Source organism: Neltuma alba, unplaced genomic scaffold, assembly GCF_004799145.2.
Source record: "Neltuma alba isolate B1F8T4 unplaced genomic scaffold, ASM479914v2 tig00003380_pilon, whole genome shotgun sequence".
Classification (NCBI taxonomy): Eukaryota; Viridiplantae; Streptophyta; class Magnoliopsida; order Fabales; family Fabaceae; genus Neltuma; species Neltuma alba.
Window position 1 is genome coordinate 203,513 of NW_021633259.1, and position 14,283 is coordinate 217,795.

General features: G+C 33.9%; 1 pseudogene; it reads right to left on the bottom strand.

Annotated features, from left to right (window-relative positions):
• Positions 1–3,368: 3,368 nt before the first annotated feature.
• Positions 3,369–8,216, bottom strand: LOC114741382 (probable NADH dehydrogenase [ubiquinone] 1 alpha subcomplex subunit 5, mitochondrial; annotated as a pseudogene).
• Between the last annotated feature and the right edge of the window lie 6,067 nt (positions 8,217–14,283).

Genomic DNA, 14,283 nt, shown 5'->3' on the forward strand with positions numbered 1-14,283 from the left:
TTGAGGATTTTATCTCTGTGCAGATCAAACTCCAGCAAAGACGGAGTATGCGTTATTGCGTTCACTGCCCAATAATCAAACTGGGTCTTCAATATGACGAGTATTTGATCGACGATCTGTTGAATGTGTACAGTAAAATGCTTTGGAGTTCAACAAGCACGCCACGTGTTTGAGGAAATGCCTCAAAGAGACGTCGTATCATGAACCTCGGATCGAGTGGGCATCATTATGAAACTCTTGAAATTCTTGCACATTAGCTCAGATTGCCATAAATTTATAATGTTTATAACGCAGGTGGTTGATAGGTAAAGAATTGTGAGAGATGGAAACAAGATACATTTGTTTCAGAAGGGCCAATAGACAAAGAATTGGTCTGTTTTGGGCGCAACAAAAATGAATCTGTGTAACACTGCAAAGGTGAAGAATGGAGTAAAGAAGATGTAGTTCACACTGTTACTCCTTGCCTATGCCGTGGGAATTGGGATGATGCTTTTGGCTCTATCTCTGCTCAGATGCTTCTTTTTGGTCTGCAGTTAGACTTTGTCTTCTTTCAGGAAGGGATTGATAAAAACAATTTAGACGACATTGTGATGGAAATCCTGAGATTTCTAGTCTTTTCTATTCTCTGGTTATCTAGTTACTTTTTTCATAAACAAATTTATTGTAAGGTTCAAAACTTCTGCAATTCTACTCTTACTTCTGAGTGATTGGCTTCTTTCTTATACTTTGCCATCCGCTGCCTATCCGCTGCCCACAAAATGACGAAACTTTTCATCTGCACAATGAGACGCAATGGAAGAAAGGGCCAGAGGAGGCGTGCTCAGGAAAATTGGCCAGCAATTAAGTAATAGCAATGAACCCCTCCTGAATACGGTTCACATTTTTTAAAAATCGCAAGAAACTAAAAAAAAAATTAACTGAACAAAAATGCAGATTAGTTTTAATTATTTAAAGATCTTATTTATAATACAAATATAAAGACAATAATTATATCAAATTTCTTATATTTATTATGTCAAATTTTCCAATCACAACATAATCATGTGTCCTATTTTTTAAAATACATGATCATGTATGATCTGAAAACTTGATATTATAGATATAGAAAACTTATCCTGAGTGCTAAGTTTAGGATGCTGGCTGCTAATGGAAAAAAAACTTGTGAGTGCATTAGTAATAAATAAGCTTATTTGTCATAAACTAATTTTTCAATAACACTCAATATCATGAACCAATTTTTCATGCATCTAATATCCCAAATTACTTTTGCAGGAGCACTCAATATTCTAAGTTTAGGATATTTATTACAACAACGAAATATACTTTTAAGGTCCAAATTAGACTAAAAATTATTTTAAGATATTAGCACTACTAACAGAATATTTTAGAATACTAAATACACTGAAAATTAGTTTAAAATACTAAGTGTTATTAGAAAAATACTTAAGGATATTAGATGCCTCTTGACTTCTAAAAATTTAATAATACAAATATAAATAATTAATGATAGCTAAATAGTATTTTTTAAGAAAATATACATAGTATATACTACTAATTGTTGTTATTATAGTACTCCTCTAGTCCTATTTATATAGTAGAGAGATAAGAAAGTTTTTGGTCCTATTTATAAGGTAGAAAGAGAAATTTTTTATATGAATGTAAAATTTTATCTTTTATTTATTTTTATGTTGACTTTGTTTTCATAGGGTGTCATGTATATTAAATTTAAATAGGTATAAAGTTAAAAAGTTGCTAAATTTTAAATGAGAATTAATGAAGTTTAAAGTTTTTCTTAGTTTATGTGAAACATGTTGGAAGTGATTTATAAATATAGAGAAATATATAGAAATAAAATGAGTTTATTGTTACTTAGAGGCTAAAAATAACCTAACGAGAATTTTTCGGAGGAGTTCATTGTTACTATTTAATTGCTGGGCAATTTTCCCAAGTGCATCTCCGCCATCTCTTTCATTGCGTCTCACTGTGCAGGTGGAAAACGGCGTCTTTTTGGGTACGGACAGGCAGCGGATGGAAAAGCATAAGAGAGAAGCTAAACTCCACTTCTGCTTCTGCAGAGGACAGCACTCCAACTGCAGGTGATAAAACGAGTTGGTCCATGGGCCACCTGCTGTGATCTTAAGACCATGCAGGCCGGTCTTAAAAGAATCACTTTCGGGAGGGCTCACATTTGGCTAGCCCGCTTGCCAAGAGGTGGGTTGGCGGGCCTTCATCCTTGTTTTCAAAAAATGTTTCACATTTATATTTAAAATTTTTAAATTAAATTATAAATTTTCATAAACTAAATTCTTCTCATTCATATATTTTTATATAATTATATAATTAAATTAATCTCAAAATTTGAAATATAAACATATAATTCATTGTTAATAATTATTTTTTTAGTATGAAAATAGTAAAACAATAAAAAAATAAGAAATTAAATTTAGAATCAAAGTTTCTAACAAAATACAAAGTTATATATAAATTAAAATGAAAATAATAAAACTTTTTCTTCTTAAAATAAAAATAAAAATAGTAAAAAAAATTTTAAAAAAAATGGCAGGCTAGCTCGTGATGGGCTGCGAGTTAACAAATGTCGACTGAATAGTCAGGATCAAAATGGTTTCTATTTTCTTTAATCCAATCTACCACTTTGTAGGCTAGCGCGTTGAGCTTGTGAGCTAAACCTATATTACCCCAAATTTATAAATTGAAAATAATTGTATCTTGAGATTGGATAATCTTATATTTTTAATGAGTTACCAAATTTTAGACCCCTTTGATTTAACTAACATCTTTTATATTTTAGATGTTACATTATATTTTTAAATAAAGTTATATATTTGTGTTAAATTTACTCATTCTCAATTAAAATATCGAAGTAAAAAGTAAATTTAAAATTTAAATCATTATTATGAGCCTAAAATTAAAAGTTTAATCAAGAAAAAACTCCTCTGATTGAATGGATCAAAAGCCTTTCATTTACAGTGTATCTAATTCATTGTTAATTTCTTGGAATTGTTATGGCAAAATTAATTATTTTTTAATTATTCAAAATTAATTTATAAACTGAAAAGTTACATTCAATAATTTAATAACTAATTAAAAAACCATGTTCATGTGGTCCACAAAAATTTCATTTTCATGCAGATAAAACCTATAAGAAGTCTGGTTTTAAATTCCGTGAGAAGTACAAGACCCGTATTCTAGTTATGCATCAACAGACCTACTAGCATGGAAAGCACTTCTACTACTCAAATCAAGGAATACAGTTGCTACAACTACGCAATACTAGCGCCACCCCCCCCCCCCCCCAAAAAAAACAAGAAAAAAAAACAAAAAACCCCCAAACCACAAGAATTCTAGGATTTCCAGGGCAACAAACAACTGTGCAAGAACCAAATTTACAAAGGGTCATAACAATATAGACGTCACATGTTTTCGCTTGTCAAGCAAGATTATTCCACATTCCTGTTTTTAAGTTAAAATATAAGATCCAACACCATATTAAATAAAACCCTTGTTCTTCAGTCTGAAACTTCCATATTATGAAAAACAACTCAAGGAATGTAAAAATAGAAGTAGGGTCTAATTGAGAAACCAAAGCTCAAAAAATGATGAGGCTCCAGACCATTATGTTATGCTTTTGATGGTGATTCACCAGAGCCGACTGCTGGAGTTTCCTCTTTAGGCTTTGACATAACTGCTTCCAGAGTCTTGTGGAATTCTTCAGGAAGAGGAGGAGGTCGATGTTGGGGAACATGCTTGGGAATTGGTGCATCATTCTCAATCAGCTCGCATTCATAATCATCAGGGACACCCCATGGATCCCACTCTGCAATTGGAAAAAACAGCATATAAGTAAAACCTGTCATTTTTGTCAACAACTGATGCTCAAAACTTCTAGGAATAACTGCTGAAATCACATTTGATTCCCACATTTATACTAGTAAGAGAGAGACAAGAAGGAAAAAAGATGATTTACTAACAAAATGATAATAATTTCCCGCCAAAAAAACTACATGATGATAATGATACAACGACAATTTGGAGATGCTTACTAAATTGGATCACAATATCTGCATATTCTTTACTGAAAATCTGTTTGACTTAATGTGCAATGCAACCTGTTGTTAAAAAATATAGAAATCGTAAAAAAGACTGGGGTTATAAAGCTGCAAGAGTGCATCCATAATCAGCTCAAAATGGGATCAACCAAATTCACAAAATTTCCATTAAAGATCTCGTTTTGTTCAACACCGCCCCATTAAGGCGTAGGGATTTTTAATTGTGGACGGATATAAGGAGCGTTGTGCTCCTAATTGCTAATCCTCTTTCCTTTCAAAAACAAGATTGAAAAATTTACACCAAGCCCATGGCTGACGTCAATCCTGATTTGAACATAGACATCCATAGAAACGAGCACCAAGTTTATAAAGCCATAAGTGGTCCTAGATTCAAGTTGTCATTCCAAGATCAATCCTAGCATTATTATACCTGAGATCCAGTTCGCATCTTAATCTGAAGCTTCGAATATTCAGGTTTTTAGTTTAAGCCTTTTAGAATTTAGATATTTGGTCCAAAGAGCAGCACCAACTTGTCAAAAAATTCCAGTAATTCGCTTGGAGGGATAAATCTAAGACCATTTGGCTCTACACTGAAATGAGTTTCATACAATCTAATGTTTTAGTTTAAAGACCATTATAACCATTATAAGCGCAGACAACACATGTAACAAAAGATATCTCCAATTCTGTAACCAAAAAAAAAAAAAAAAAGATATCTCCAATTCAAATGATGAGTGCTCTATCCAATATTACTTATCGCATTTACAAGTTGCCAATCATAGTAATGCCAACACTTCATACCTGTAAGAAACATACAGCATACACAAGGGAAAATAGAGAATTTGGTGTGCCCAGAACAAAACAAAAAGAATGAATAAATAAATTGCTCCAACATGAAGTGGTACAAAGACATCAGCACGTTGAATGTGCAAGTCATTTTGGTTACATTTCCAACAGACAGAACTACAAAAGATTGTTAATCAAACAGATAGTTATATGCATCTAAAAATTCTCCAGAGAGAACATTTTCTCCTGGCTGACCCTATATTAAGAACAGATAGTATTAATGTTTTGCTTAATGTTAAATTGCTCCCAGGGTACCTCTTTCAATCTGATATGGCTTTTTCTTCTTTCTTTTTTTTTTCTTCTTTTGATACACATCTGATATGGCTATTAGTGTTTGCCTTAAATCAAAGCCAGAAGGCCCATAAGCTAGTGCAATTTATGAAAGGAGTACAGCCTGTAATAGTTCAAGTTAAGCCCTTTCCTGACTAATGTAAATGCATGCCACACCAAAGAAGAAGAAATTCATGTCCTAGTTGGAAACTTCCAACCAATTTGATTGTTTGACCATCAGTGATGGTGTTAATTTTGATTTGACATTATCTTCAGATGTATCACATTTTGCAGTTTGGTTTTCCTTCAAAAGGAAATGAAAGTTGGAATGCTTCTTGAAACATGAAATGGTGATGCCACAAGGGAATACCTGAAAGTTAAAACAGATCAAGTGAAACAGGCAACCTTAACAGAGGCGTTATAAAGCGAAGCGTTATATAAGCAGCCATCTGATAAGGGCTTCTCTCGAGACCAAGGCATGACATCTGGGACAAACAAAAACGTCTTCCCAAGCCACCAAATTTTGTGTTCTTTTACTTTATTTTTCCCATTATATGAGAGGTCAGACATCTCACACTCTTCATATTACCTTGTTTTTCTTTCTAAGAAAACAGGGAAAACGCTGATTTCTATTCAAACGAAGCCAAATTCACCGACCCTAATTATTTACAAGCCCAAAACAAGAATTTACCATGAAAATATTCAAACCATGAGAACACAGGAGAATTTACGAAAAGAAATGGATGAGTAAAGGCCAAACAAAAAGTAGATAATATTCTATTGCCACGAATTACCATTCAATCAAGAATAGAAATAACAAAGGGGCGCTCCATAACAGCATTAAAACTCAATTCACTAAGAACAACTCGGACACATCAATGCAGTTTAGTCAAAGCACTAGTTTACATATATAATTCATTATTTTGATACATTAATCAATACCTATCATTTTTCCAATGAGCTTGAGCTCATTTTCCTCGATGATTCCTCCACCTGAACACCAAGGCGCTTTTTTTCCCAATCCTCCTCTTCTTGGCAAACCTTGAGCCTGTGGCGCGTGAAGCTCTCCACAGCCTTACGGTAGTTTGGATATAGGAATTTAGAAAATCGTTTTTGCCTTTAGGTATTGCAAAGCTGTTGATTTTTGTCTAATATGAGCAAGTTAATCAATAGAAAGGTTATGTTTTTGTTTGGTGTGGGTTGGTGATTTAAGCTAAGGTTTCATTATGGGTGGGTAGGATGATGATGGGTGCTTTGTTTTTTGTTACAGTGTGAGTGATTTTGCTCTGTTTTAGCATGGTTTAGTGTGAAAGGCTGAAGAAGATGAAGGTTGGTATGGGGTAGAAACCTTTTGTGCAAAATAGGATATTGGGTTGTCAATGTAGGCTATGAAAGTTGTCAATGGATGCTGCGATGATTGTCAATATTGCTGCTTTACTTGTCAATAACAGCTGGATGATTGTTGATAAAGGTTTACATTAACGATGACCAATATGTCTGGAAGCATCTATTTTACTTTGTTCATATAGGGGTAATTTTGTAAATTATGGAGAAGATGATACGACATATATTGGAGTTAGTGTGAGAATAACAAGTATAAAGGAAGGGACAAAATAAGGATTGCCAAGAAGAAAAAGACAAAGAAAAAAAAATTAAGTGAAGCAGATGTTGATGTAGACGGAGAAGAAAAAGAACAAAATGAGGATTGCTAAGAACAAGGAAGAACTAGCCTGAGGAAATCTACGAGGGTCATAACAAAAGGTAAGGCTCTTAGGTCTCCATGGGTGGCACATAAGGATAAAGAGTCAGTATTTAATTTTGTTCTGTTTGCATTGGGAAAGAAATATATCTTATATAAGTTGCTAAATGTTTTGTTTACATTAGGCTTTTTGTTGAGATGTATGTTTACCATGTGACCTGGGTTGAGCTATATTGTTTGCAAAATAAGCAATGGATAAATGGTAGGGTAAGGCACTTGTATGTATTGTCTAGTGACTGAGTTATGTAATAATCATGTTGACTAACTGGTTATGTTCCATATATAGTTGATGTTTATGGTGGCTCATACTTTGGTGGGGGATCAAAAAGAAAATAATGGTAAAGTGACTAGGCATATATTTTCATATGAATTCATGCAAAAAAAATGGTGGGAAATCCATAGAAATAGAATTTGGAAGACCATCAAGACCTCTGTGATTTGAAAGTTGGTTGCTTGCAGTGGCTTGCCAATCACCGAAACACGTTGCATATGGACAAAGTCTTATCTATGCTTCTAGGAAAAAGTCACAGTAGAAGAAAGGAATAGAGACCTTCATTGTTTATATCAGTTGTGCTTGTAAAATGGCATTTTGTATTGAAGTCATTAAATGCTGTGATGAAAAATAGTTGATTAGACTGTGCTTACAATTTATGGTGCCACTTTTGACCATTTTATGTGGTTGTATTGACAAGTAAATTATGTAGTTAATATCCATGAACTAGTGCACAAGTAGTATCATTGCTTTGTATCAAATTCATGGAAATCTAATTCTATGCATGCAGCGTATTACTTTATGTGAAAGTGTTATTTATTTGAAATTTACAATTAAGTTATGTTTAACAGAGTAATTCTGAAAATGACATTAAACAGTAGAAAATTTAACAAGTTACAATGGCCTTATTAATAAGTCAACGTGTGGATATTAACAATTGATATTGAAAATTTTAAAATTGAAGGTGTTGTTTATTTAAAATGTTCAATTAACTTCTATTTAACTTAAACTATAAATATTAACCAGAAGGTATGTTAATTAAATGACAATTTTTTAAAACTTGACAAGTCAAAGTGCCACCGTTGACAAGTCACAGTGCCATTATTAACAAGTCACAGTGCATTTGTTGAGAAGTTAGATAATGCTCAATTCGCTACAATGCCTAGAGCAATCAGCTGCAACCTCTGAAGCAGAAAAGACAGAGAGGTATTCTGTAACAGGCCGCGATGCTTGGATGAAATTTTATGCCATTGATTCCATGGTTGACAACTCACAGTACCATTGTTAACAAGTCACAATGCCACTGTTGACAAGTGATGGTGTAGTTATTGACAATTCATTTTGTAATTTTATATCAGTAATAATAGACTTTTAATAATAATTATATATGACATTATAACCAAAATGTAATATGTTAGAGTGATTAAAAACATCATATGATATGGCAACATTATGTCACTTTAATTCACATTTTAGATAACTTACATAAGTAGATTAATTAACAAGTCATACTGCAAGTAGTGATAAGTCAGAACAGGTCTATTCATAATACATGGTGTAATAATTACAATTCAAATCATAGCAGAATCTAACATACTGGTTTATAGCCAACTTTCATTTATATTAGTGGCAGTCTCACCCAAGAAGGAGGTGAATTGGGTCAGATATAAAAATTTAATCGAATTGAAACATTAAGATTAATAAAAATAGAGAGATTTGAGTTAGAAAGATTTCACCGTAGATCAAAGACACCAGATTTATACTGGTTTGGTCTTAACCACTTGACCTACGTCTAGTCCTCAGAATACCGCTGAGATTTCCACTATGATCCAAGATCAAAGGGCTCTTGGTGCCTCAGTATAGCAAATGATTTTTTCAATCACTCCCCCTTACTACCCGTAAGGTTACAATCTCTCTCAAGAGTCCACACTCTTGAGTTACTCTCAGAAAGTGAGTAAAGTCTCTCACAAAGTGAATAAATGTGAAATACTGAAGCTCGATTAAGAAGAAAACAAAGTATTAAATGCAACAGTAAGAGTTTTTGGAGAAGGTAGCTCGCGTATTCAATCTTGCATGTAATGCTTCTTCACGCCTTTTATAGTTGGAGAAATTTAATAACCATTAGACCGAAGAGCTTCTAGCCATTGGGTGTTCCATTGTGTGTCTTCCCAGTTGCAACGGTATTTGCCATTAATGCTTTTGACATGGTAGGTTACAAGCTACTAAATAATCGTATTTTGTAACAATACTTCAATCTAATAATTTTTTCTTTCAGAATGAAACTCATGAAGATAATTGAACAAGTGATAATAATGAACATTCATGGCAGTTGGAAAGGGCATCAATCAAACACCCTTGACATCCTTGATCGAAGTCATGATCGATAACTGGTTTATCGATCAAGTTATTGATTAATTACAGTGAAAGAATTTGACACAGATATCTATATTTATCGATCAAATTATGGATTAGCTAATGATCTATCAAGTGATCGATAAATGAAAAGTGTGACTTCAGAAAAATTATCTAGAGAAAAGGCTCAAGGTCACCTATGATTTTGAATCCCTTAAAATAGAGAATTAAGATAAACAGAAAGGCTGAGAAAACCTTGAAGAGAAATATTCAGAAGTCTTTTGAATCTCACGGTAGCTTTTTGTTATTGAAAGAACTGGATCGTTGATCAAATAAGTGATTGCAAAATGTTTGATCAATCAAGTTATCGATAAAGCTAAGCAAGAGAGAAGTTATTTGCAAAGAATATTGATCGAATACTTTATCGATAAATGGATGATAGAAAACTTGATCGATAAAAAGGTTTAACAAAGATTTTTACAAAGATCACAAAACATATGATGATCAAGTAAGTGATTGATTAAGGAATGATCGATCAAGTGATTGATAAAAATATAGTTGAGAAACTTAGTTTTGAAATGCTAGGAAAATGTTTGATCGATCACATTATGTGAAAACAGAATATTCAAAATTAGATGATGATCAGTTTATCGATAAATCAATGATCGATCAAGCAATCGAAGAAAAACTTAAAACAATTTAATTCAGTGTAAAGCTGATGATCGATCATTTGATCTATAAACCACTGATTGATCAAGTGATCGATAAAGAACCTGTCAAAACACATAAAAATTGAGAAAAATATCAATAAACAGGTAAGTTATTATGTAATGATAGAACAAGTTATCGATAAAGCGCTAATCGATAAAGTGATCAATAAATGGTGGTTAAAACATAATATAACGTGAGTAGGAAGCTTTACCATTTATCTGTCTTCTCATTGATGACTTATTTATCAATCATGTGATGGATAAACACTTACCAAAATTGTGTCCCATTATCTGTCAGTTGTTCGATCATTAGATTATTGATCAATTGATCGATAATTTTCTACATACTTCTATACAAAACAGGGTTAACAATGATCGATCGATTGATCGATCAACACATATATTTTGGATTATCTATCAAGTTATCGATTGTCATTTCTGCTAAGTTACTTGTTTACACAGGAATTTTATCTGTCATGTGATCGATAAACCTTTGATCAATCAGGTGATCAATCAACTTACTAAAACACAGATTACTCAACCTGTTATCATAAAAACCTTAAATCTAACATTCTCTGTCTTTTTGATGATGGCAAAACACAGGTGTAAGATTAATCATATTTCATCAAATAACAATGTAAATCAAATCACAAATTCAGCAAAAGCTCACGACAGATCAAAATTTAGCAGAAACGCACAACTGATAGTATTTAACCACAACTGATAACAGTTAAATACTGTTAGAGTTCAAATGGCACACCAGAATTCAAATTACATAGCAGAAGTACATGAACCATAACATAAATAGCAAAAAAACATAAAAACATAATAAAAATATAAGAACTAAATAGATTCCTTTTCCCCCTTTTTGTTCGCATCAGAAGGTGGGGAAGAAGTAGAAGCAGTAGGCAAGGTGATTGAAATAGGAAGAGGGGAAAGCTAAGAGAGTAGAGAAACAGCCTGAGAGATAGGTAGAAGAGTTAGAGAGGGAAGAAGCTAAGGAACCGTGATAAGGGCTAAAGTAGCAAGAGGAGGAGGAGTGGGAGAGGTCGAAGGAATAGATGGAGAAGTAGAAGTAGGAGAAGTGGGTATAGGTGCGGTAGGTGGTTCAGGCTCAGGGTGAGAAGGAGATGGTGGGTGAGAAAGTAGGTCTTCAAAACTGAAGGAAGTGCTAGGGGCTGAGAAGTTTGTGTAGAATGATGCAACCAAGCTTTTCAGTTCTCTGATCTCCTTGTCAACATGATCAAACCTCTGTGAGACCTCTTTTTCCAAGACTACCATGGCTTGTCGATGAAGATCCAATATCTTGGAAAGTCCATCAAATTTCCTATCTGAAATTTCCCCATAGTCTTTAGCCGTGGCATAAACTCTCCTCTCAAATTCTTAAAGTTCTGCCTGGAACATCTCCCTGATTGACCTTTCCATAAATGAGGGTCCAGGGGTATGAGAGGGAGTTGCAGTAGATTCTGCCTCATCTTGGGGTCTAGAGGTGCTAGCAGCTGGTTGCTTCCCTTTATCTTTCTGAGATAGCTTCTGTGAAGGTTTGAATGGCACAAGGATTCTCATTTTGTTGAGTTGATTTATGCCAAACACAGGAACCTTTACTTTAAGTTCTCCTGACTCAAGAGGTGCAATGTTATGCACTTAAAGTAGGTAGGTGGCCAATTGAGGATAAGGGATTGGTATAAACTTGGACTTGTTAAGAATAAAGTCCTTCATCTCATTAAAAATCAGATCCCTTATGTTGATCTTTTCTCCACTGATTATCTTGGCCAACATATAGTAATCATCTCGGTTCAGATGTGAGAAACTCCAGATTTATTGACCATACTCCTTGAATAGATATAGTGGATTATTCTGTAATAATCACACATTTGCTTTGGTGAAAAATTTAGTTCCCCGGGGTAGTCATCACTTTTTGAATTAGGATCTTATAAGCTTTGATGTCATTCATGTCACCTCCCCTCACAAATTCTTAGGTTCCTAGTACTTCATTCAACTTGGCACTAGAGAGATTGAAGCTTCTACCTCTTAGTTTAATTCTTAGATAATCATTTATCAGATTATCTTGATCATCATATTCCTCCATAGATTCCATATTATAATAGAATCTTCTAACCACTTCTGGCTAGTATTCTCCTCTAATAATCAATCAATTTGAATAATGTTCAAGTGGATTACTCAAGTCCAAATTGATTTTCTCATTTTTCTTCAAGCGTTTTATATTAACAAAAACCACAGGACAGAACTTACGGTTTGTAAAATCTGCCCTAAACTTAGCCATGTTCACACCATTATTCAGATTCCCAACTAGAAACTTAGATGACTCAGATGGAGTACCTTGGGTAGGAACTTGGCGTGACACACCCTCACTTGCTTTCTGTTTCCTCTGTCTCGGTTACTTGGGGACAAGAATTCTTAGTACAGCCTCCACAGCTTTCTGAATGGAAGCTTCATCATCGGATTCTGTTTCAAACTCCTCAGTAACCATCGGTAGCTTAGATTTTGATTTGACTTGATCGTGAAGATTTTCTCTGAGGAGTAGGTTGCTTAGAGCTTTAGGTCTGACTTTCACGAATCTTCAATAAGCCTTTTTTCTTTGATGGTTCTTCCCTTACTTTCAGTCTGTATCTTTTCTTTGTGATCGATGATAAGGGATTGGTATAAACTTGGACTTGTTAAGAATAAAGTCCTTCATCTCATTAAAAATCAGATCCCTTATGTTGATCTTTTCTCCACTGATTATCTTGGCCAACATATAGTAATCATCTCGGTTCAGATGTGAGAAACTCCAGATTTATTGACCATACTCCTTGAATAGATATAGTGGATTATTCTGTAATAATCACACATTTGCTTTGGTGAAAAATTTAGTTCCCCGGGGTAGTCATCACTTTGAATTAGGATCTTATAAGCTTTGATGTCATTCATGTCACCTCCCCTCACAAATTCTTAGGTTCCTAGTACTTCATTCAACTTGGCACTAGAGAGATTGAAGCTTCTACCTCTTAGTTTAATTCTTAGATAATCATTTATCAGATTATCTTGATCATCATATTCCTCCATAGATTCCATATTATAATAGAATCTTCTAACCACTTCTGGCTAGTATTCTCCTCTAATAATCAATCAATTTGAATAATGTTCAAGTGGATTACTCAAGTCCAAATTGATTTTCTCATTTTTCTTCAAGCGTTTTATATTAACAAAAACCACAGGACAGAACTTACGGTTTGTAAAATCTGCCCTAAACTTAGCCATGTTCACACCATTATTCAGATTCCCAACTAGAAACTTAGATGACTCAGATGGAGTACCTTGGGTAGGAACTTGGCGTGACACACCCTCACTTGCTTTCTGTTTCCTCTGTCTCGGTTACTTGGGACAAGAATTCTTAGTACAGCCTCCACAGCTTTCTGAATGGAAGCTTCATCATCGGATTCTGTTTCAAACTCCTCAGTAACCATCGGTAGCTTAGATTTTGACTTTGATCGTGAAGATTTTCTCTGAGGAGTAGGTTGCTTAGAGCTTTAGGTCTGACTTTCACGAATCTTCAATAAGCCTTTTTTCTTTGATGGTTCTTCCCTTACTTTCAGTCTGTATCTTTTCTTTGTGATCGAGGGAGTAGTTTCTCTGGTCTGGGTTTGTTTCTTAGTGCTTTCCTCTTGGCTAATATTCAGTTGCTTAACTCTTGCCATTTCTCATTGTCAGAAGAGATTTTGAAGAATATTTGGTGTTTTGTGGATTTGAGAGGTTTGGCAGTGATCGAAAGAGCTTAGAATGTGATTTTGAGTAGAGGGGAACGAGTAATTTAATGAAAGAGTGAATTTTGGACCGTTGCGCAAAAATAGGGGACTAGTTTTATTGAGCAAAGGTTCTGAAACTGACAAGGTTTTTCAAAATTTGAATGTTACAAACACTAAATTTATTGATCAAGTTATCGATCAATGAGTGATTGATCATGTGTTCGATAAATAGGAAGAACACACAAGAACACTGAAGACAGTTATCAATCAAGCTATTGAACAATGAATTATTGATCACGTTATCGATAAATGTTAATTAAAAATGCGTACCTGGTCTGGTTTATTGATCATTTGATCAATTAATAGTTTATCGATCAGCTTATCAATAATTCTTGCCCATTTGACTGATTTGTCTGAAATACTCATTGCTCTTGATCGATGTGTTGATCAATAATTGAGTGATCGATCAGCTTATCGATAACATTCCTTCCAACTTCTTTCTTTTGCTCCATATGCCTTATTTATTGATCAGTTGATCGAT